Source organism: Giraffa tippelskirchi, chromosome 1 (genome assembly GCF_054371585.1).
Source record: "Giraffa tippelskirchi isolate mGirTip1 chromosome 1, T2T-mGirTip1v1.2.pri, whole genome shotgun sequence".
NCBI lineage: Eukaryota > Metazoa > Chordata > Mammalia > Artiodactyla > Giraffidae > Giraffa > Giraffa tippelskirchi.
This window is the reverse complement of record NC_137275.1, coordinates 201,763,886-201,787,513: the sequence shown is the minus strand read 5'-3', so window position 1 is coordinate 201,787,513 and position 23,628 is coordinate 201,763,886. Positions and strand designations below refer to the sequence as shown.

Sequence of the window (23,628 nt, the reverse complement as noted above, 5' to 3'; positions counted from 1 at the left end):
ACTTCAGCTTCAGCAGTCCTTCCAGTGAATATTCAGGGTTGATTTCCTTTAGGATTGACTGGTTTGATTTCCTTGCTATCCAAGGGACTCTCAAGAGTCTTCAGCACCACAACTTGAAAACACCAATTCTTCAGTGTTCAGCCTTCTTTATAGTATAACTCACACATCCATACATGACACAGGAAAAACAGTATCTTTGACCATATAGATCTTTGTCAACAAAGTGATGTCTCTGCTTTGTAATATGCTGTCTAGGTTTGTCATAACTTTCCTTCCAAGGAGCAAGCATCTTTTAAATTCATGGCAACAGTCATCGTCCACAGTGATTTTGGAGCCCAAGAAAATGAAATATGTCACTGTTTCTTTTTTCCCTTCTATTTGCCATGAAGTGATGGAATCAGATGCCATGATCTTAGTTTTTTGAATGTAGAGTTTCAAGCCAGCTTCTTTAACCCTCCTCTTTAACACTCTCCTCTTTAACCCTCATCAAGAGGCTCTTTAGTTTTGCTTTACTTTTTCCCATTAGAGTGGTGTCAGCTGCATAACTGAGGTTGTTGATATTTCTCCTGGCAAGCTTGATTCCAGCTTGTGAATCATCTAGCCCACATTTCACATGATATACTCTTTGTAGAAAGCAGGATGACAATATACAGCCTAGTTGTATTCCTTTCCCAATTTTGAACCAGTCTATTGTTCCATGTAAGGTTCTAACTGTTGCTTGTTGACCCACACACAGGTTTCTCTGGTGGTAGGTTAGGTAGACTGTTACTCCCATCTCTTTAAGAACTTTCCACAATTCAATCCACAAAGTCAAAGACTTTAGCGTAGTCAATGAAGCAGAAATAGATGTTTTTCTGGAATTCCTTTGCTTTCTTTATGAGCCAATGAATGTTAGCAATTTAATCTCTGGTTCCTCTGCCTTTTCTAAACCCAGCTTATACCCCTGGAAATTCTCAGTCAACATACTATTAAAGCCTAGCTTGAAGGATTTTGAGCATAACCTTATTAGCATGTGAAATGAGCACAGTTGTATGGTAGTTTGAACATTCTTTGGAATTGCCCTTCTTTGGGATTGGAATGAAAACTGACTTTTTCCAGCCTGGTGGCCACTGCTGAGTTTTCCAAATTTGCTGACATATTGAGTGCAGCACTTTAACAGCATCATCTGTTAGGATTCTAAATATCAGCTGGAATTACATCACCTCTACTAGCTTTGTTCATACTAAAGATTCCTAAGGCCCACTTGACTTCACACTCCAGGATGTCTGGCTCTTGGTGAGTGACCACACCATTGTGGTTACGGGGGTCATTAAGACATTTTCTGTATAGTTCTGTGTATTCTTGCCACCTCATCTTAATCTCTTCTGCTTCTATTAGGTTCTTGTGTTTCTGTACTCTATCGGGGGTGGGGATTTAAAGTGGTATGCAGCCATTCTGAAGGCTAACTCAGTAGAATTTATTTAAGTTTGATGTGCATGCCTAATGACCTAGCCATTTGGTTCTCTGTATTCAGAGTTACTAACTAGTCAATCCTAAAGGAAATCAGTCCTGAATATTTATTGGAAGGACTGATGCTGAAGCTGAAACTCCAATTCTTTGGCCACCTGATGTAAAGAACTGACTCATTGGAAAAGATCCTGATGCTGGGGAAGATTGAAGGTGGGAGGAGAAGGGGACGACAGGGGATGAGATGGTTGGATGGCATCACCAACTCAATGGACATGAGTTTGAGTAGGCTCTGGGAGTTGGTGATGGACAGGGAAGCCTGGTGCGCTGCAGTCCATGGAGTCACAAAGAGTCAGACACGACTGAGAGACTGAACTGAACTGACAGAGTTAAGGAGGAAAGTTGTGCTGTTTGCTGCAGTTTCACTTATCTATTGCCACATAGTAAACCCCAACACTTAATACTTAATACTCATCCCTCAGGTTCTAGGGGATGACTGAGCTCAGCTGGGTGACTTTCCACTGGATTGTAGAACTCTGAAGGTTCAACTAAATTAAACATCCAAGATGGCTTTTTCATTTACATGTCTGGCACCTTTGTGCTCTTCTACTTGGCCTCTGTCTCCAAGGGAAGCGTGGGGCATGTCCTTCTCCAAGGCCTCTGTGAGATGGTCTCTGTCTCTTCAGAAGACTATCGGACTTCTTACATGGTGGCCAGCTTCCAAGACCACAGAAGTGAAAGCTGCCAGTCCTTCTAAGCCTTGGTCCTAGAGCTGTTGCAGCACCAACTTCCCTGCATTCTACTGGCCATAGTGAGTCACAATGTCAGATTCAGTGTGGGAGGGGACTTTTTTAAGGACACGAAAATCTGGAGATGGACTTTATTGGGAGCCATCTTTGGAGACTAGGTACTACTATATACAGTATTATTTGTCATAGGCAAAAATTAGAAATTACTTAAATATCTATCAATGGGGAAATGTCTAAATGAACATATACATGTGTATATTTATCACAATATTGAACTTCAGTATAACATCATGAGGTAGAGCTACATATACTGACAGATAGACTTGCATGATATGTCAAGTGAAAAAAGAAAGTCATGGAACAATTCAACAACACAGGATTTTTTTGTAAAATAATAATAAAATAATAATCTCATATCCAATCTGTACTATACAATTGCATATTATAAGCATTTGAAGGATACAGTTTAAGCAGCTAACAGTGTATATCTACAGGGAAGAAGAAATGAAATTGGGGTAAATGTCGGGGTAAATAGTATCTATGATTCCAAGTGTTTCCTTATTTTCCTCAGAATGATGTCTATCCTCAATTCACAGAAAACGGAAAGTACAACATTGAGCACAGATAAGATTTCTGGAACAAGGATCTGTCTTTCCTACATTCCTCAGTGTGCCCCAAAGAAGAACAACAGTGAATGAGACCTCACCCAAGCCTTTGCCTTGCCCCCCGTTAAGCACAAGAAATGAACATCTTTGTTCCTCCCCCCTAGGGCCAGGAATTTCTGAAAATAAACCTCAGAAAAGGACCTGACTTTGATCAATGAAACTATCAGGAGGTAAAATTGAAGTGCCAGTTTCAAATTTATAACTTCTCAACAATTCTCCATGTGATGAGAACCACACCAGCACAGGTTTTGTGCACACCCTGGTGCATCATTTGCGTGGAGGATGGAACACTGGCCTCAGAACCTACCTAATGTGCTGGCACAGAAGCAGAGCAGTTAGCAACAATGGCCAATAGATGCTTGGGTTCAAATCTGACTCTTCTATTAACATGTCCTTGAGTATTTGTCAGAGTTGAGTTGTTGGCACATAGTAACTCTTAGGAAAAAATAATTGTCATCTGTTGTTGGGTTCAGCCTTGTTAAGATATAATTCAAACCAGTATTACTCAAAGTAGCTGGTCAAAATTCAAATCTTTATGTGAGGATAAAAAAGGAGTTAAATCAATGTTACTCAGAAAAGATCTGGTCTGTGAACACTTCATCAGATCTATGACAATAGAAGGAAATTATGCTAGAAAATGAATCAATGTAAAAAACTTTCTTCATCAAGAAATTCTTACCATTAAAAAAAAAGCTATTAGCTGAACTGAACTATGGGCTTAGTGGCATAGTTGATTTACATTCTGGCATAAGCTCCTAACTTTGTAGCACATCGGCACACAGATGAAACTTTGAATAGCACTGATTTAAATCTTCTTTAGTATTTTTTTGCTAATATTTAAATTGACATATAGTTGGGCTTCTCTGGTGGCTCAGACGATAAAGGATCCACCTGCGATGCGGGAGAGACCTGGGTTCAGTTCCTGGGTTGGGAAGATCCCCTGGAGGAGGGCATGGCAACCCACTCCAGTGTTCTTGCCTGGAGAATCCCCATGGACAGAGGGGTCTGGAGGGCTACAGTCCACAGGGTTGCAAAGAGTCAGACACAACTGAGCTACTAAGCACAGCACATAGTCAATTTACAATATTATATTAGCTTCAGGTGTACAGCATAGTGATTCAATATTTTTTATAGATTTTATTCCATTTCAAGTTATTACAAAATAATGGCTGTATTCTCTTTCCAAGGGAACAAGTACCACAAGTACAATGTATCCTTGTTGCTTGTTTATGTTATTCATAATTCATTGTATCTTTTGTGGGGCTTTTTTGGCCACACTGACTTGCTGGATCTTAGTTCCCCAACCAGAGATAGAATCCACACCCCCTGCAGTGGAAGCAGAATCTTAACATTTGGACCACCAGGAAAGTCCCAGTAGATTGTATCTTTTAATTCCCTATCCAATCTTTCCCCTTCCCTCTTCCTTTTCCTGACTAGTATATCCACTAGTTTGTTTTCCGTATCAGTGAATTTGTTTCTGTTTTGTTATGTACTTTCACGTTCTTATTTTTTAGGTTTCACATATAAATGATAATATACATATTTGTCTTTTTCTGTCTGAATTATTTCACTAAGTATATGCCCTCAAGGACTATCCATGTTGTTACAAATGGCAGAATGTCATTCATTTCATGGCTGAGTAATGGTCCATTGTGTATATATATGTATATATCACATTTTCTTCATTCATTATCTACTAATGGACACTTGGGTTGCTTCCATATCTTGGGTATTGTAAATAATGTATAAACATTGGGATGCATGCATCTTTTCAAATTAGTATTTTCAGTTTTTTCATATATGTACTCAGAAGTAGAATTGCTGGATCATACGGTAGTTCTATTTTTGTTTCTTCGAGGAATCTCAGTACTGTTTTCCATAGTAGCAGCAAAAAAATATACATTCCCATCAAGAGTATACAAGGATTCCCTTTTCTCCACATCCCTGTCAGCATTTGTTATTTGTAGACTTCATGCAGCTTGCAGAATCTCAGTTCCCACACCAGGGATAGAACCTGGGCCATGGCAGTGAAAGCCAGAATCCTAACCACCAGGCAACCAAAGGAACTCCCTATTTGTAGACTTTTTGATGATAGTGCTTTATTCTTACTTATTTTTGTCTACTTGATTTATTTGTGTCTGAAAGAAGCTTGTTTACACTGTGATTGTGATATTGTAAATTTGTCTCCATGATCATGTCATGTTTTGCCTTTCATATTTCTCAGTGATGTTGTTAGGTACATGAAAGAGTGAAAGTTGCTAGGTTCTATCCAACTCTTTGCAACCCCATGGACAGTCCATGGAATTCTCCAGGCCAGAATGCTGAAGTGGGTAGCTGTTTCCTCCTGCAGGGTATCTTCCCAACCTAGGAACTGAACCCAAGTCTCCCACATTGCAGGTGGATTCTTTACCAGCTGAGCCAACAGGGAAGCCCTAGGTATGTATAAGTTTATGATAACTTTGTCTAGTTTGTTTTGTCACTGTGTATAATAAATGCTGGTTGTGGCCCACCTCATACATATTCCCCTTATTCCTTAGCAATAACACCCCAGTTTGGTTGGAGTAGCAATATACTCGGCTAATAATTTGCAACTACTGGTTCACCTTCTATTTAGGAATAGCCATGGGTATAACCCATGTGTATAATCAAGACCATTTCCAAGAAAAAGAAATGCAAAAAGGCAAAATGGTTGTCTGACGAGGCCTTACAAATAGCTGTGAAAAGAAGAGAAGTGAAAGGCAAAGGAAAAAAGGAAAGATATACCCATTTGAGTGCAGAGTTCCAAAGAAGAGCAAGGAGCAATAAGAAAGCCTTTCTCAGTGATAAATGCAAAGAAATAGAGGAAAACAATAGAATGGGAAAGACTAGAGATCTCGTCAAGAAAATTAGAGATACCAAGGGGACATTTCATGCAAAGATGGGCACAATAAAGGACAGAAATGGTATGGACCTAACAGAAGCAGAAGATATTAAGAAGAGGTGGCAAGAATACACAGAACTATACAAAAAAGATCTTCACGACCCAGATAATCACGATGGTGTGATCACTCACCTAGAACCAGACATCCTGGAATTCAACATCAAGTGGGCCTTAGGAAGCATTACTACAAACCAAGCTAGTGGTGATGGAATTCCAGTTGAGCTACTTCAAATCCTCAAAGATGATGCTGTGAAAGTGCTGCACTCAATATGCCAGCCAATTTGCAAAACTCAGCAGTGGCCACAGGACTGGAAAAGGTCAATTTTCATTCTAGTCTCAAAAAGGGCAATGCCAAAGAACACTCAAACTACCGCATAATTGTACTCATCTCACTCATAGTAAAGTAATGCTCAAAATTCTCCAAGCCAGACGTCAACAGTACGTGAGTCATGAACTTCCAGATGTTCAAGCTGGATTTAGAAAAGGCAAAGGAACCAGAGATCAAATTGCCAACATCCGTTGGATCATCAAAAAAGCGAGAGAGTTCCAGAAAAAAAATCTACTTCTGCTTTATTGACTACACCAAACCCTTTGACTGTGTGGATCACAACAAACTGTGGAAAATTCTTCAAGAGATGGGAATACCAGACCACCTGATCTGCCTCCTGAGAAATCTGTATGCAGCTCAAGAAGCAACAGTTAAAACTGGACATGAAACAACAGACTGGTTCCAAACAGGGAAAGGAATATGTCAAGTCTGTATATTGTCACCCTGCTTATTTAACTTATATGCACAGTACATCATGAGAAATGTTGGACTGGATGAAACACAAGCTGGAATCAAGATTGCTGGGAGAAATATCAATAACTTAGATATGCAGATGACACCACCCTTATGGCACAAAGCAAAGAAGAACTAAAGAACCTCTTGATGAAAGTGAAAGAGGAGAGTGAAAAAGTTGGCTCAAAGCTCAACATTCAGAAAACTAAGATCATACCATCTGGTCCCATCACTTAATGGCAAAAAGATGAGGAAACAGTAGAAACAGTGAGAGACTTTATTTTGGGGGGCTCCAAAATCACTACAGATGGTGACTGCAGCCATGAAATTAAAAGATGTTTGCTCCTTGGAAGAAAAGTTATGACCAACCTAGATAGCATATTAAAAAGCAGAGAGATTACTTTGCTGACAAATGTCCATCTAGTCAAAGCTATGGTTTTTCCAATAGTCCTGTATGGATGTGAGAGTTGGACTATAAAGAAAGCTGAGCACCGAAGAATTGATGTTTTTGAACTGTGGTGTTGGAGAAGACTCTTGGGCATCCCTTGGACTGCAAGGATATCCAATCAGTCGATCCTAAAGGAAATCAGTCCTGAATATTCATTGGAAGGACTGATGCTGAAGCTGAAATTCCAATAATCTGACCACCTGATGGGAGGAATTGACTCATCTGAAAAGACCCTGATGCTGGGAAAGATTGAAGGCAGGAAGAGAAGGGGACAACAGAGGGTGAGATATTTGGATGGCATTACCGACTCAATGGACATGAGTTTGAGTAAGTAAGCTCTGGGAGTTGGTGATGGACAGGGAATGGACAGGGAAGCCTGGCGTGCTGCAGTCCATGTGGTCACAAGGAGTTGAACATGACTGAGCAACTCAACGGAACTGATGGGTATAACTTCTGATATAGGTACCACTCTTTCTTCGCATTTCCTTTTTCCCTCTTCTCTCTGGAACATGGAGGTTAGGAGTCATTTTAGTATCACTAGGAAGCCATGAGAATGACAGAACATAGAGAAATAAGCCAGGGACTGCTGACAGCATGAGACCTGGGATAGGTCTGGCTTGCCTGGCAATGAATTACTTATATTGTTAAAATAAACTCTCTTTGTTGAAGTAACTATTGTTGGGTTTTGTTATAGCCACACATGAAACCCTAATTGATCACAGTGTAAAATGGCCTCTCTTGTCCTTTTTTATGTCCCATACTTTAAATTGGGTCTTACAGGTATTTTATTTTTAATTGGAGGCTAATTACTTTACAATAATGTGGTGATTTTTGCCATACATTGACATGAATCAGCCATGGGTGTTAATACTGCTATGCCAGCTTTGTGTTTATAAACAATATTTGCCTTCTAATGATGTTGTGCCCATTTATTTTCAATCTACATGTTTTTTTGAAGTGTCCTTTTGGTGCCTCCCTTTCATATTTAATATGTACCTTTACGTAGCATATTGTTCTATTTTTAATATCTAATCCAATTTTCTCTAACTCTTCAGAGATAGATATAAATATAATATACATACATATAAACCATATATATCATATGTAACAGAACTTGTTTTTAACATCTTATTTTGGGCTTCCAATTTATTAGGCTTTCTCTTTATTTCTAGTTTTTCCTTTTTGACTCCTGTCTAATAAAAATATATCTTTACGATCTTCACTTTTTTAGAAACTTATCGATTATATTTCTATTTTACTGATTATCCCTAACAAATATACATACACTTAAATTTAAGTCTGAAGTTAGTGAATATCCTGTTCTTCTGGGTAAGACTAGAAACTTTAACTTTCCTCCAAGCTATTCCGTTTCCATCTCACAGGGCTGTGCTGCCATGAGCCTCCTTGTTCCTTAGTCACTCATTCCTTCCTCACTAGCTTCCTTGGTCTCTTTTAGCAGCCCGCTGCCCCTGATGCTGCCAAAGATGCACCTCTCTGACAGCCTGGATGCCATGCTGCTTCACCTCCTCCAAGTTCTACTCAAATGTCACCTCCTCACTGGTGCCCTCCCTGACGACTCTGTCCCCAAAGCTGACCATTCCAATCTCCCTTGGCTGCTCTCTATTTTTAATCTTTTGCATGTATAATTATCTATAAACTACACATTTTATTCATTCAGTGTGTATTCAACTTGCCACATGAGCTGAGTTTAAAATAGTGGTTTTTTTTTTTTCTGATTTCATCTCTTCTCTTCCATAAGATATTGTCTGGGAGCATGGGTGTAGCTTACTGAATCTCCATGAGGAAGAGGGAGAAGAGACTTCACATCCATGCAGAGGGCACAGCAACCTTGACGGTGGGCTCCTTGGTCTGCTCCCTGGTCCCATCTTGCTTTTGGAGGTGATATGCCACCACCATCCTTTGGCATCTGTGCCTGCAGCCATGAGACTGCCACCCTGAGTGATGTTTTACTCCTGCACCAGGGCTCTGACATTCCACAGATGTGCTCAGAGTTCCTTGGAGCACATGGGAACTCCTTCTGTCCTGTTACACAAGAATGTATGATTTATTCATCTCTTAGGAGGTGTAGATTATACAAACAATGTATCATGCCACAAATTCCAGCCTTGCTCCTGTCAGTATTTATTTGAGAGTCTGATGCCATACCATAAAAATGATATGAACAGTAAGAACTAAAATTTGTCGGTACTAGTTGAAACAATAAGATTGAGAACTTGTTGAAATAATAAAACACAAAGTGTTTTTCTTTTTAAAGGGACAAAGAAATTTAGTATTCACATGGGATGGAAACTAAATCCTTTTTGGTAAATCATGATCTAACCAATGCAGCAAAGTAATATAACAAGATGCATACCATCCTCAAAATTGATTACACTTTCAAGTTAAACATCTTCTGAATGGCCATATATAGCAATTCTCATTGCCCTGATGTAAATGGACTACTTCATAGTGAAATAAGTTTAAATAAATTAATATACCTATAGCACTGAGAGTGCTGCCTAGTAACTGTAAGTACCATATGAATAAGCAATTATTATTCATTATAAAACTCAGAGCTGTTTGTTACATTATACATTTTACTTTCCACATGAAAAAACAGTTTATAGTAACATTACACTGTAAATCTATCAACTTTATCCCAATAGCTATTTTAGAACTTTTCGAGGCCTAAATGAATATGCATTGTCGAAACCATGAATAATCTATACTAATAGTTGAATTTCCTGATTGTATTGCATTTTTGCCATACACTGACATGAACCAGCCATGGGTGTTAATACTGCTATGCCAGCTTTGTGTTTATAATACAATATTTGTCCTCTAATGATTTTGTGAAATGTCCACTTCACATTTAACCAACATAAACTTTTTCCTAGCTGAGGCTTGTCAAGGCCCAAATTTGAGCAGAGGATTTTTGTTTAGTTTCTTGTTTGTTTTGTTGAGGGGCTTAGCAAATAGATGAAAAGAATGGACTTTGGATCAGACAATCTAGGTTCTAAGACTGTGTGACAGAACACAGTTTGTGTGGTTTATAAAATATCTAGAAGTAAAATGTATGACAATAATAGAATAAAGAACAGACAGAATAATAAAGAAGAAAGAGAAAATGGAAGTATATAGTATTTTAAGGTCCTATTATATACGTAAAGTGGTGTGACATCACTTGTAAGGAGGTTGTGATGAATTAAAGATGACACTATGAACTCTAAAACAACTACTAAAATAACAAAACAAAGATTTATAGCTCAAAAGCCAATAAAAGAGATAAAACAGAATCATAAAAATTCAATTAATCCTAAGGAAGCCAGAAAACAGAGAAAAGGAAATAAAGAGCAGATGGGACAAATGGCAAACAAAGAGCAAGAAGATTGACTTAAATGTAATCAATTTAATAATCACATTAAGTATAAATAACTAAACCCATAATTAAAAGTCAGAGATAATCGGATTGAATTTAAAAAGCAAGACCTAACTATATGCTACTTATAAGAAGTGCACTTTAAATAAAAAGACACAATTAAGTGAAAAACAAAAGAACTGAGAAAGGTATACCATGATAACACTAGTCAAAAGGAAGCTAGAATGGCTATATTAATATTCCACAAAGTAAATTTCAGAGTAAAGAATATTACCAAGGATAAAGAAGATTATTTCGTAATAAACAAAAGAGTGAGTTTATCAGGAGGACATGAAAATGCTCACAATTCTACAGTGTAAATCTTTATGAACCTAATAACAACGTTTTAAAATAATTGGTACAAAGATGAAAGGAGAAAAAACAAATTGGTAATTATAGTCAGAGTTTTCAACATGACTCTTTCAATAACTGATAGAGAATCAGTAAGGACACTGAAGATTTGAACTGCACTATGAAATTTATAGAATACTCTGTAGATGTTGTACCATAAAACAAGTCTCAATAACTTTAAAAAGATTCAAGCCATACAAAATGTGTTCTCTGACCACACTGGATTAATTAGAAATCAATAACAAAAAGGTCTCTAGAAAATCCCCCAAATATTTGGAGATTAAACAACATATTTCTAAATGACCCATAGGATGGAGAAGAAATAAAAAGAGAAATAAGATATTTTTAATTGAATGCGAATGAAAACACTACATAGCAAAATTTGTGGGGGTGTAGCTTTAGCTATACTAGAAGGAAATCAATAGCATAAGTGCATACATGAGAAAAGAAAAAATGACTTAAATCAATAATGTCAACTGCTACCACAAGAAACTAGAGATTAGAGAGCAAATTAAGTCAAAAATAAGCAGAAGGAGGGAATCAATGAGGATCATAGAGGAATTAAATGAAACAGACAACAGAAAATTGATAAAACCAAGTCTTTGAGGTCAATAACACTGATGAATCTCTAGCTAAAGTGACACAGCGTGACAGCACTAGAGATTATACAGACGTTAAAAGGATAATAAAGGGATATTTTAACAACTTTATGCCAATAATTTCAACAACTTAGATGTAACAGGTTAATTCCTCAAAAGACATAAATTACCAAAGTTCATTCTGAAAGAAACTAAATAACCCTATATCTATTAAAGACATTGAAACTGTAGTTAAAAACTTCCTCTCATTGCAAATGCCAGACCTAGATGATTATATTGGTGAATTCTGCAAATTATTTAAGGAAGAAATAACAGCAATTCAATACACAGTCTTCTATAAAATCAAAAAGGAGGAAATAATTCTCAGCTCAGTTTTTGAGGCCAGAATCATCCTGATTACCAAAATAGTATACATTACAAAAACACAAAACTATAGATGAATACCTCTCAAGAACTCAATGTAAAACATTCTAAGTAATATTTTAGCAAATCAAATCCTACAGATATCAAAAGGATTATACATCATGACCATACGGAATTTACCCCCAGGAATGCAAATGTCATTACAGAATATCATTGGCTTTTAGTCCCATAGAGCTTCTTGGTCTTCCATGCCATCTTTTCCTGAGGGTCTGTTACTTTATTCCAGTTCCTTATTGCAAAATAACAAACTACACCAAAACTTAGTGGCTTAAAAGAACCATTTGTTTTTAAGGAACAATTTTAAAACAACTGTTGTTTTTAAAACAAAGATTTGATGTTGCTCACAATATTGTAATTCACAATTTTTGGAAAAGGTCAACTGGATAGTCACTCTCTGAGCTACATAGGGTCAACTAGGGTCCCTGGGGCTGAGGTATTCCTTCCAGATGGCTTTTTTATTCAGTGTGTTTCAGTGGTCACTGGTCTTTCTTGGCCTTTCTCTCTTTTCACAGAGTATCTTACTCTCCAATGAGTCTTCTCATAGTTGGGCTTCTTGTAATGGCCTTCGGCTAGTCAGACTTCTTACATGGCAACCCAGGGCACCAAGAGGACTCAATAATAGGTATTGGTCTTAAAGGCTATGCCTAGAACTGGCATAGCTTCATATCTGTCATACTCCATAGGACAAAACAGGCACAGATCAACCCAGATCCAAAAGGAGGAGAAAGACACCCATTTCTATGGGAAAGGTATCGAAGAATTTGTAGCCATCTTTAGCCTGCCTTATACGTTTACCGCAGGGGCTTCCCTGGTGGCTCAGATGGTAAAGCACCTGTCTGCAATACAGGAGACCCTGTTGTGAGTTGAGGGGAAATAACTCACTGATTTTTTTAAAAAATACCTTTATTAGGTTATAATTTACACACCATACAATTCACCCATTTAAAGTGTACAAGTCAGTGTTTTTTAATATATTCAAAGTTGTGAATATATCATCATCACAATCTAATTTTAAAACATTTGTCTCCACTAAAAGACAGATTTCGCAGCCCAATTTCCCCAAACCTCCCAGCCTTAGGCAGTTATTAAAATACAATATGTGATCTTTAAGACTAGTTTATTTTGTTCAGCAAAATATTTTCAACATCTCTATGTGTTGGAAAATATATCAATTCTCCATTTCTTTTTATTGCTGAATACATTTCCAGTCAATGAATAGATCACATTTCATTTACCCATTCATCTGTTGACAGACATTTGGGTACTTGTTATAATTTTTTAAATTAATTTCTAGGCTACATTTTAAATATTTTGACCAGCAAGCCATAGTCTCAATTACTTTTTAAAAATCTTGAAGTAGTTTTGACATTCTGCCTTCTTATTTCAGCTCCCACTGAAAACAGGTGTCCTTTTTGTGGTCTACTGAGCACCACGTTTTTCTTTTTGTGCACAACACTGAAGAACTGTCTGTTGTCCTAAGCACAGGAAGGCTGTGATGTGTCATATAAGTTTCTTTCACCCATGAGTTACAGTGCTGCTGGTTGTGAGTTCAATGTTCATGAATCAACAATAAGTATTAAATATAGTGTCTTTAAATGGAAACACACATAAAACAAGGTTATGTATTAAGTGTGTGCTTGTGTGGGCTCACTCGGTCGTGTCCAACTCTTTCCAACCCCATGAACTCTAGCCTGCTAGGCTCCTCTGTCCATGGAGTTTTCCAGGCAAGAATACTGGAGTGGTTTGCCATTTCCTCCTCCAGGGGATCTTCTCAACCCAAGGACTGAATTCATGTCTCCTACATTGGCAGCCAGACTCTACCACTGCACCACCTGGGAAGCCCTTATGTATTAAGCAGTTAGTGAAAATGCGACTCGAGTTTCACGGGAACCTAACTCTGTATTTCCCTCAGGAGCAAATGGTTCAGTATTTGTTAATTCACTGTTGGAGGTGACTTCATAGAACATTATTATAATAATGAGAATTGACAGTATATGTAAATGCACATATAATTTTCAAATTTGCATCATATAATACATTGTTTTCCAACTCTATTCTCTAAATGAATGCATGATGGAAACATTTTCATATCAGTACATTATATCAAATGAAATCTTTTAAATGCATGGCAAATAATCTATAGTCAAATCTGACCTGCTGCCTCTTTTTATAAATGAGGTCGTATTGAAGCACTGCTTTGTTCACTCATTTTATTATTGCCTATGACTGCTTTTGCATTCCAATAGCAGAACTGAGCAGTTGAGTATGAGACCATGAGGCACCCACAACCTACAACATTTACTATCTGCCCCTTTACCAAAAAAATCTTAACCAAACTCTGCTTCAAACTGTTGTAGGAGATTCTGTGGCACGGATATTCAACAATTCAGTCATTCCTTTATTTGAAGAATTATAGGTCCTTTATTTATTTATGTTATTTTAAGTAATTCTACATGGATCACTGTCAACATTTATTTGTGTGAACTAGTGCAAATATTTCTTAAAGTTTCTTAGAAGGGGAATTGCTAGTTAAGTGTGTACATGTATTTGAACGCTTGAGAGATACTAGTAAATCTCCTTCCAGACTGTACATTTACACTTCTACAAGAGTATATTTCTCTTTACCCCTACTAAAACTCGATTATCAAAATAATTGTTTGCCAAAATGATGAATGAAGACATTTTTTTCTCCTTGTTGTTTTATTATGCTTTCCCCTAATGATCAGTGAGAAGAATTTGCTATTTCTCTATATTCATAATCATACCACTAACACTTGGGCAAATATATATACTTTGTAATTTGGAGTATAAACATATGTGTTTACTCTCCTACTTTTCAAGACTAACTCACTTATGTTTTTGCTGGCTTTTAACTATCTTCACTCCTCTTTTTACTTCTTTCTCCTGTATTTCACTGAAATAATTGGGAATTGCAATTCCAGGCTATGGGTCACCTATTTAAAAGACAAAAACAAAACAATATTTGCTCCTACTTTTTAAGGAATCCTGATTCAAAAACTGAAGTCCACTTTATAGCCGTATCATTTACAACTGTTGATATACATGTATGTTTCTTTGCTTACCATTCTTCTTTGATTTAGGCGTCATCTTTTTTCCTGAAAGTCTTTTTCCTTTATATTGGAGTATATCCTCAAATTATTTTTTTTGGAAGAGATGTAACAGTGTGTAGCGGACATTGTTATTTGGCAATCCAGTACCCTTTTTTTTTTCCTTTTTTCTTTCAAAGAAAACTCTTTTGAGGTATTCACACTCCTCTCCTGCTTAAACAATATGACTCAGGGCAAGTGATCCCTGTTCCCATTTTGTGGATTAAGATAATCAGCACATCACTGACTCAATGGACATGAGTTTGAGTAAGCTCCAGGAATTGGTGATGGACAGGGAAGCCTGGTGTGATGCAGTCCATGGTGTCGCAAAGAGTCAGACAAGACTGAGTGACTGAACTGAACTGAAAGCCCATGCTGCTGTCTGTATTGTCTGTTTCCTTCCAAGTCTGTTGTGTTTGCTCACCTTGGTCCTTCTCTTTCATGCATGTTTCACGTGTTTTAATGATAGAAGGCAACTGAGTGAGCCTTCTTGTGTGTTTCCTTAACGACTTCCCATCAGTCTCCTTTCTTGAAGGTGTTTTGGGGAGAAGTTAGGCATGGCAGGGAGCCATATAACTGTCGATGGCTCTTATTCAGGGTATGATGTAAGTTCATATACCTCTTACCCTTGGGGAGAGATATCTTTATATTTCTTCCCTGTCAGTCCAAAATTACCTCATTCTCTCCCATGCTTCTCTAAGGGAAAATTATCCACTCTGTCATTTTCTCTACACTGTTTAGATCCTTGGGAAATGAATGAGGGACCTTAATTTTCAGATAAACATCTCTATTGCCAGCTAACTGTTTGTCAGTTCAGTCAGTTCTGTCACTCAGCAGTGTCCAACTCTTTGCGACCCCATGAACTGCAGCACGCCAGGCCTCCCTGTCCATCACCAACTCCCGCAGTTTACCCAAACTCATGTCCATTGAGTTGGTGATGCCATCCAACCATCTCATCCTCTGTTGTCCCCTTCTCCTCTTGCCCTCAATCTTTCCCAGCATCAGGGTCTTTTCAAATGAGTCAGCTCTTCTCATCAGGTGGCCAAAGTATTGGAGTTTCAGCTTCAACATCAGTCCTTCCAATGAATATTCAGGACTGATCTCCTTTAGGATGGACTGGTTGGATATCCTTGCAGTCCAAGGGACTCTCAAGAGTCTTCTCCAACACCACAGTTCAAAAGCATCAATTCTTCAGTGCTCAGCTTTCTTTACAGTCCAACTCTCACGTCCATACATGACCACTGGAAAAACCATAGCCTTGACTAGCTGGACCTTTTTTGACAAAGTCATGTCTCTGCTTTTAAATATGCTGTCTAGGTTGGTCATAACTTTCCTTCCAAGGAGTAAGCATCTTTTAATTTCATGGCTGCAATCACCATCTGCAGTGATTTTGAAGTCCAGAAAAATAAAGTCAGCCACTGTTTCCACTGTTTCCCCATCTATTTGCCATGAAGTGATGGGACCAGATGCCATGATTTTAGTTTTCTGAATGCTGAGCTTGAAGCCAACTTTTTCACTCTCCTCTTTCACTTTCATCAAGAGGCCCTTTAGTTCTTCACTTTCTGCCATAAGGGTGGTGCATCTGCATATCTGAGGTTATTGATATTTCTCCCAGCAATCTTGATTCCAGCTTGTGCTTCCTCCAGCCCAACGTTTCTCATGATGTACTCTGCATATAAGTTAAATAAGCAGGGTGACAATATACAGCCTTGACATACTCCTTTTCCTATTTGAAACCAGTCTGCTGTTCCATGTCCAGTTCTAACGGTTGCTTCCTGACCTGCATATAGGTTTCTCAAGAATTTCTCAAGAATTGTTTGTAATTAGGCACAATGTTCAATTCCCTGATAAACCCTTTTGCTGTTTTTCAGCAAGCTGATGAATTTGTCATTTAAAAGTAAGTTTTATCTCATTTCGTGGGGCTTTTGAGGGAAGAAATACTGTGCTCAGGACTCCATCTTTAAGTGGGAACTATAAAGTAACTTTACCAGCATGTGGATTCTCTAAGTCCTTACTGTGCTTGGCACACCAAGCTAAGGGGGAAATGTGAATATGGGGGAGGGTCAACTGAACTTATTAATAGAGTTTCCTTGGGAAAAAATAAAAAAGAGTCTTGTTTATATTTTTATTGTCATATCTAGAGAACATCTGGAAAACATCGTTGTCACTAATTCACTCCATTTGTGTCATTTCATCAAGAAGTAAAAACTAAAAGGAAATCCCAAAAAACAGTGTTTTCTTTTTCAGGGCCAAACATTTTTTGTTATTATAGACATGTTTGATTATAGCTCCTGATAGAGCTCTCAACATTTGGTAAGCTAGGATTATAGTGAGTATACACTGTTACAGATTGCTGACTATAATAGTTGCTACTGTTGTTAATAAGAAGTATTCAGTGAGTACCTCCTATGTATGCAGCGTGATGCTCCAGAATGCAGGAGATACAGCACTTACATGTGGCTCCTGCCTGCAAAGGACATATGGTTTGGTTGGAGGGATAATATTAATGGTCCTAGTGTAGTCTGAGATCATGAATTGTGTGATTCTGACAATGAAGGATCAACAGAGACTCAGGGCATTAGGGTGCTAAAGTATACTAAGGTATTTAAGCTGGTCCTTGAAGACTGACTAGGCTTGAAGTATGGAATTACAGTATGTGGGTTGTAGTCATTATCTATTGCTATTTAATATATCAGTTTAAATCAATACACATTTATTATCTCATAGCTCCTGTGGGTGGGGAATCCCTGTGGAGCACAATCAAGTGATCTGACTCAGGGTCTCTCATGAGACCAAAGTGTTAGCCAGGGCCAGGGTCTCATTTGAGGCTCAAACAGGGAAGGAGTCAATTCCAGGCTCTCATGACTCTTGACAGGCTTCAGGTTGTTGAGGGCTGTTGGACTGAGGGGTCATTCCTCCTGGCTGTTGGTGGACTATGCTCCATTCTTTACCACATGAACTTCTCCAACACGGCAGTTTGAATCATCAGTCAGCAAGAGAGAATCTCCTGGCTAGATGGAAGTTACTGTTGCACATAACCTAATCAGGCCAGTGACCTTCCTTCACCTGTGCTGTATTTCACTGGTCAGAAGCAACTTCCAGGTCCTGTCCACATACAAGGGCCATGCTACTGTGCTTATTACCGTGGACCAAGCCTACAGGAGAAAGATGAGCACTGAATAGAGCATAATGCACACAGAGGCGTGGAGGGGACCATGAGATGCTTCATATCAGGTACAGGGACAGTGTGATATGGGCAAGGAGGGGAGGCACAAGCCCAGTGGCTGAGAAGCTTGCCTGAGAATAAAAGGTGGCACAGGGCTCTGTGTGACGAGAAGACACCATGAGAAATACCCACATGGATCTCCTACAGTGTTCTTGCTAAAAACATTTAAACTCAAATCTCATCAAACCTTTAGACAGAACTCCAGTTATAGGAAATACAGGGACAGAGGACCAATAAAATGATGCCAGGAGGAAACAATCTGGCAAAATCCTTAGAGTGAGACGTTTCTCATGACAAGTGGTCTGGTCTCTCCGACAAACCAGTATTATGCAAATATAAGGGGTTAGGAAGGCTAGTTTAGATAAAAACAGAACACAATACTTGGATCGTGGTTCTAAAGAAGAACTATGGGAGACATTTGAGGTGGACATTTACATTTGGAAATTATTAATTATGAAGCATTGAAGGAAAAAATGTCATGAAAACCGTAACTTATTTTAAAATGGTTCAGAAAATACACATACATAGCCTTGTGTTGGGAAGTCATAGCAGAAAAAGCAAAATATTATAAGACTTGGGAAGATGCTAATACCCTCAAATAGGCTTTGCTATAAAATTCCAAAAAGGCATCTTCCTTGATGCCTTGTCTTAGTGAAAACTGTGTCTTTCCCTTCAAATTAGCACAATGTTCTGCTCAGAGCAATTGCTCCATTATTTCTTGTTACATGGAAAATGTTCAAAGACATTAGGCCACCTTTGTGCTCAAAATGGCTTCAAAAGAGAAGGACTTCTTCTTACAGAACAAGTCTGGAGATAGCTGTCGCTGTCCAGGTTCAGCTGTTCTATGATGTTCCCTGAGACCCTGGATCACTCTGTCTCCCTGCAACTCCATGATTAGTGATGGATTTCACATTCACATTTGCTGCCCTGTCTGCAGGTGGCGGCAGTGGCCTTCAATGTAAGAGGAAAGGGAAACTTCCCATGGGACCTTCACTGACTTATCTTTGGCCATAACTGCTCCCATGAGCTGCAAGGGAGTCTGGGAAACCAGTATCAAGCCATTTCCCCACCCTACCCCCAATTGAAATATTGTTGAATTGGCTCAGTGGTAAAGAATCTGCCTGCCAATGCAGGGGATGCTGGTTCAATCCCTGGGTTGGGAAGGAGGAGGAAATGGCAACCCACTCCAGTATTCTTGCCTGGGAAAGTCCATGGACAGAGAAGCCTGGCAGGCTACAATCCATGGGGTGAAAAGAGTCAGACACAATTTAGTGGCCAAACAACAACACATCAATAGTTGGAATTATAATGTTGTGTTAATTACTGCTGAACAGGAAAGTGACTCAGTTATATATATATGTTCATTCTTTTTCACGTTCTTTTCCATCATGGTTTGTCAAAGGGTATTGGGTGTGGTTTCCTGTGCTATTCAGTAGGACCTTGCTGTTTATTCAAGTATTAAGCCATTCTAAACTCTCTTAGCAGGAAGCAAAGGAGTTGAAGTTATGGACTGGATTCTGGAGGAGGAGCTAACAAGCAGGTTTGAGCTCCAACTGTTTCCTACCGTGTCTAAATGTATCTTCTAAGTGGATTTCTTTAGCAAGTATCCATACACAAAGGAAAACAAAAAATTGGAAAAAAAAAAACTAATTTGAGAAGTTATTGCATTTAGTATGGATAGACCATGAATTCTTTCTGTAAACATTTCACAAGGTCCTGGCTACACACCAAATACTGGGCTGAAATCCATGGAGATGGGGATGAATTAGGGATGTCCCATATCCTTAGGAAGTTTACAGTGCAACTGTGGAAACAGGCCTGTAAATGGATTATTACAATATAATGTGGGAAAGATCCTGTAAAAGAAACACTAAACAGACAGTGACAAACTAGCCCGGAGACTCAGAAGTGTTTGAGAGAAAATTTGGCTCAAGTGAAGGCCTGGTGATGAGGACAGCTTGGCGCCCAAGAGCTGTGAACAGCATTATGTGACCACTCTTGTGAGGACTTGGGTGTGTTCTAAGAATTTTCCTCTTTCAGCTTTGCATAAAATGTGCAAGACGCAGAGTCAAGAGTCTCCTTCTGGTCCTGCTGCTGATGAGCTGTGGAAGCTCAAACTTGAAATTCAACTCAGGGAGTCCCTTTATTTAGCACCTCAATCCTAGAATGATTCCCGTCCTATAAGAACATCGGTGTTTCATGTGCTGGTTCTTAACTGCGGAGCTGCTGTGGTGGTTGGAATGGCAGCCATCTGCCAGCACTTGGTAAATTTTTGGAGTAGAACAAGCCAGACATAACTTACTATGGCAAATTTGTACCTGGAAATCACGGCATTGTGATGGCAGACAAGCCCTGTGGTCTTGGAGGAGTCTCACCAAACTACGAAGTAAAACCTGAAGGATTTCCTGGGACAGCATTGGCTTTCTGATGACTGCTGCTGCTGCTGCTGCTAAGTTGCTTCAGTCGTGTCTGACTCTGTGCGACCCTATAGACGGCAGCCCACCAGGCTCCGCCATCCCTGGGATTCTCCAGGCAAGAACACTGGATTGGGTTGCCATTTCCTTCTCCAATGCGTGAAAGTGAAGTCGCTCAGTCGTGTCTGACTCTTCGCGACCTCATGGACTGCAGCCTACCAGGCTCCTCCATCCACGGGAGTTTCCAGGCAAGAGTACTGGAGTGGGGTGCCATTGCCTTCTGATGACTAGCAGCACCAAAACCAACCATGACCAGGAGGAAAACACTTTAAATCAGGAAATACTGAAATAACTTTATATCTGCCAAATCCAGAGAGAGAGAGAGAAAGAGAGAGAGAGAGACTGCATGCCATCATCGGTGCTCTAATTTCATTTATTTATTTATTTTCAAATAGAAATCCTTCACCTCTCCTTTTTTGGTCCCTTAAGCTTTCCTTGCTGGTGGTTTGAAAATGTCTTTTATTCCATGACTTTATAGGAAAGGCGCTTTTGGAGCCATAGTTTAGTTATAAATGACTCTCACACAACTGTTTTTTATTTCCATTTTGTTTCACTGACTGAGAATGTAAATTGAACTTTAGTGCTATTGTGCTTTGTTCTGCCTCTCTTTGTGGAAATGTGTTCTGAATTAAAGCCCACGAATAAACCAGAGCGGTCCCAAATATTGCCCTTCAGCTTTTGACTAGCCTGAGAGCCAAGAAAAGATAGAGAATGTGGTTTTATGAGCCCCAGATGGCGTAGTGGGTGTCATGATGTCTTTATGCAGAGAGGTCACGGGTTCAGTCTCCATCTGGAGCCAGCTCAGAGCCACTTTGTATCCAGAGGAGTCAAGATGGGATCTTGGGAAGGGGACGTGGTGCCCCCTCCACCTCCCCACGCGACCTTGATCAGGGTCCATCATCTGCGCCTTTGATGTAGAGCAAAACATTATCCTGAATGATTTCCCCACAATCTCTTGTCTCCACCGACTTTATCTTTGGTATGACCCCATGTTAGCTTCTTCCCTGCTCATTACTGGGAAACTGACAGCATCCTTTTATTTACTCACTCCTGAAGCAGGTATGAAACTCCAGAGAAATACTTTCTGAACATTCTTATGCTATAGTCCTTGGGGAAAGAATAGCTAAAAGAAATTTTCTGAGACCATTTTCTGCTTCTCTCCAGAGCAGACATAAATCTAGACATAGTGATGGCTTGGCTCTTAAATAAAACTGATATGGTAAAATCATAGTCGATTTGTGTCATTGTTATTAATTCATGTACCTTTTTTCTTTCATTTTTTAATTGAAAAATTTTTTAAATTGTGGTGAAATACACTTAATGAAATTTACCATCTTAACTATTTTTTAAGCATATGGTTCTATGGCATTAAGTACATTCACATGGCTACGTTACCACCATCCCTCCACAGAACTCTTTTTACCTTGCAAAATTGAAACTCTGTCCCCATTAAATACTAAGTTTGCATTCACCCCTCTCCCCAACCCTGGCAACCTTAATTCATGTACATTTGCTTGACTTTCAGGAATAAGCTGTAGGGAAATCATTTTCCCTCCTACACTCACCCACAGCATTCTGAGCTTAGCTCAGAAAAAAGGGATCTCTCCCCCTTCACTTCATTCAGTGCAAGCGAAGAGGGAGACTTATCTGATGGGTGTTTGGGGGGAGCTGAGGGCATTTGGATCATCCACGATTTGGGAGATAACAGGCTCTCCAGATCTGGTCATTGGGCTCCACAAAATCTGGTCATTGGGCCCTGCCTTCTCAGGGACTGTAGTGGCTCAGCTCTGCCCATGACTGGGTGGGTCTGGGGGTGGGGGGGGACAGATATTAAGAAAAAGTCCTTAGAAAGTAGAGGAAAAACCCTTTTCTTCAATCTAACACTCGAGAAACTGATATTTTGATCACTGATTGTCTTATTTGTCAATTTGTTCAGAATTCAGGAGAAGAAAAGAGAGGTGTTATTTTTTGCTCCCTCCTAATCTCAACACGAACTTGAGAACATTGAGCATGTGTTCCATGTTAAACTATGAACATATTTTAGTCAGTTTGTAGGCATATCTTTGAAGATTCCTTTAATTCAACTTTCTGCTCAAGTCATACACCAACCTTGGTGAGAAAGAGCCAGTTTCTCTTATTATTAATAACTGGCACCTTCCCACTTTGCACAAGACTAAATAAATCTTGGCCTCAATTCTACTGGGACTGTAACTGTTGCCCATGAGAGAAGCAGTCAGGTCACTGATCAGAAATCCATGCCAGCCATGGAGAGCAACCCCCCATGGGACTTATGATCTGGTGCTCAAGTAGGAGGAAGTCATTCTCTCTGCTGCCATGTTTCTTATCTTTATATTTTGACATATTTTTAGTTTTGCAGAAAAGTTGCACAATAAGGCTGCGAGTTCCTGCATACCCTCACCCAAGCCCTGCTATGTTAACACCTTCCAAAGCATGGTGATCAAATCCAGGAAATAAGTGTTGATAGGAGGCTACTAGACAAACTGGAGGTAGACCTTATTCAAGTCTCATGTTTTCCCACTATGTCCCATCTCTGTTCTAGGATCCCACCTGGCATCTAGTTGTCAAGACCCCTTAGTCTCCTCTGTTTTGGGACAACTCCTCAGTCATCTTTATCCTTCATGACTTTGACACTCTTTTGAAGAGCTGTGGTCAATTCCTTCTATAAGATGTCTCTTGATTTGGGTTTGTCTGATGCTTTTTCATGATTAGACTGAGGTTACACATTTTCAGCAGGCATACCATCCAAATGGTGTTTTGCCTTTCTCAGTGCAATGTCTCCTCTCTGGGTTCATCATGTGGGTCTGTCTAATTGTTGATGAGATTACCCTCAGTCCCTTGGGAAGACTGTCTGTTCGGGTCCACACTGTGCAGTGTCATTGTTAGAGGGAGGATATTTTGAGATAACACAAATATCCTGTTGCTCCTCAAACTTTACCCCAGTAATTTTCACACCCATCAGTGGCTCTTGCCTATGACAATTATTATGTCGGTATCTACCCC

The 23,628-nt window shown here is 39.2% G+C and overlaps 1 protein-coding gene and 1 long non-coding RNA gene across 2 annotated transcripts in view; one reads left to right on the top strand and one right to left on the bottom strand.

Moving 5' to 3' along the window:
• ROR2 (receptor tyrosine kinase like orphan receptor 2) overlaps positions 1-23,628 on the bottom strand; it is a 275,853-nt gene that overhangs the window by 245,395 nt on the left and 6,830 nt on the right. The gene's annotated exons all lie outside the window — the stretch shown is intronic.
• On the top strand, positions 2,302-7,678 carry LOC145519696 (uncharacterized). Its single transcript, XR_014063840.1, has 2 exons — positions 2,302-2,353; positions 5,475-7,678. It is a non-coding gene; the product is annotated as an uncharacterized LOC145519696 (long non-coding RNA).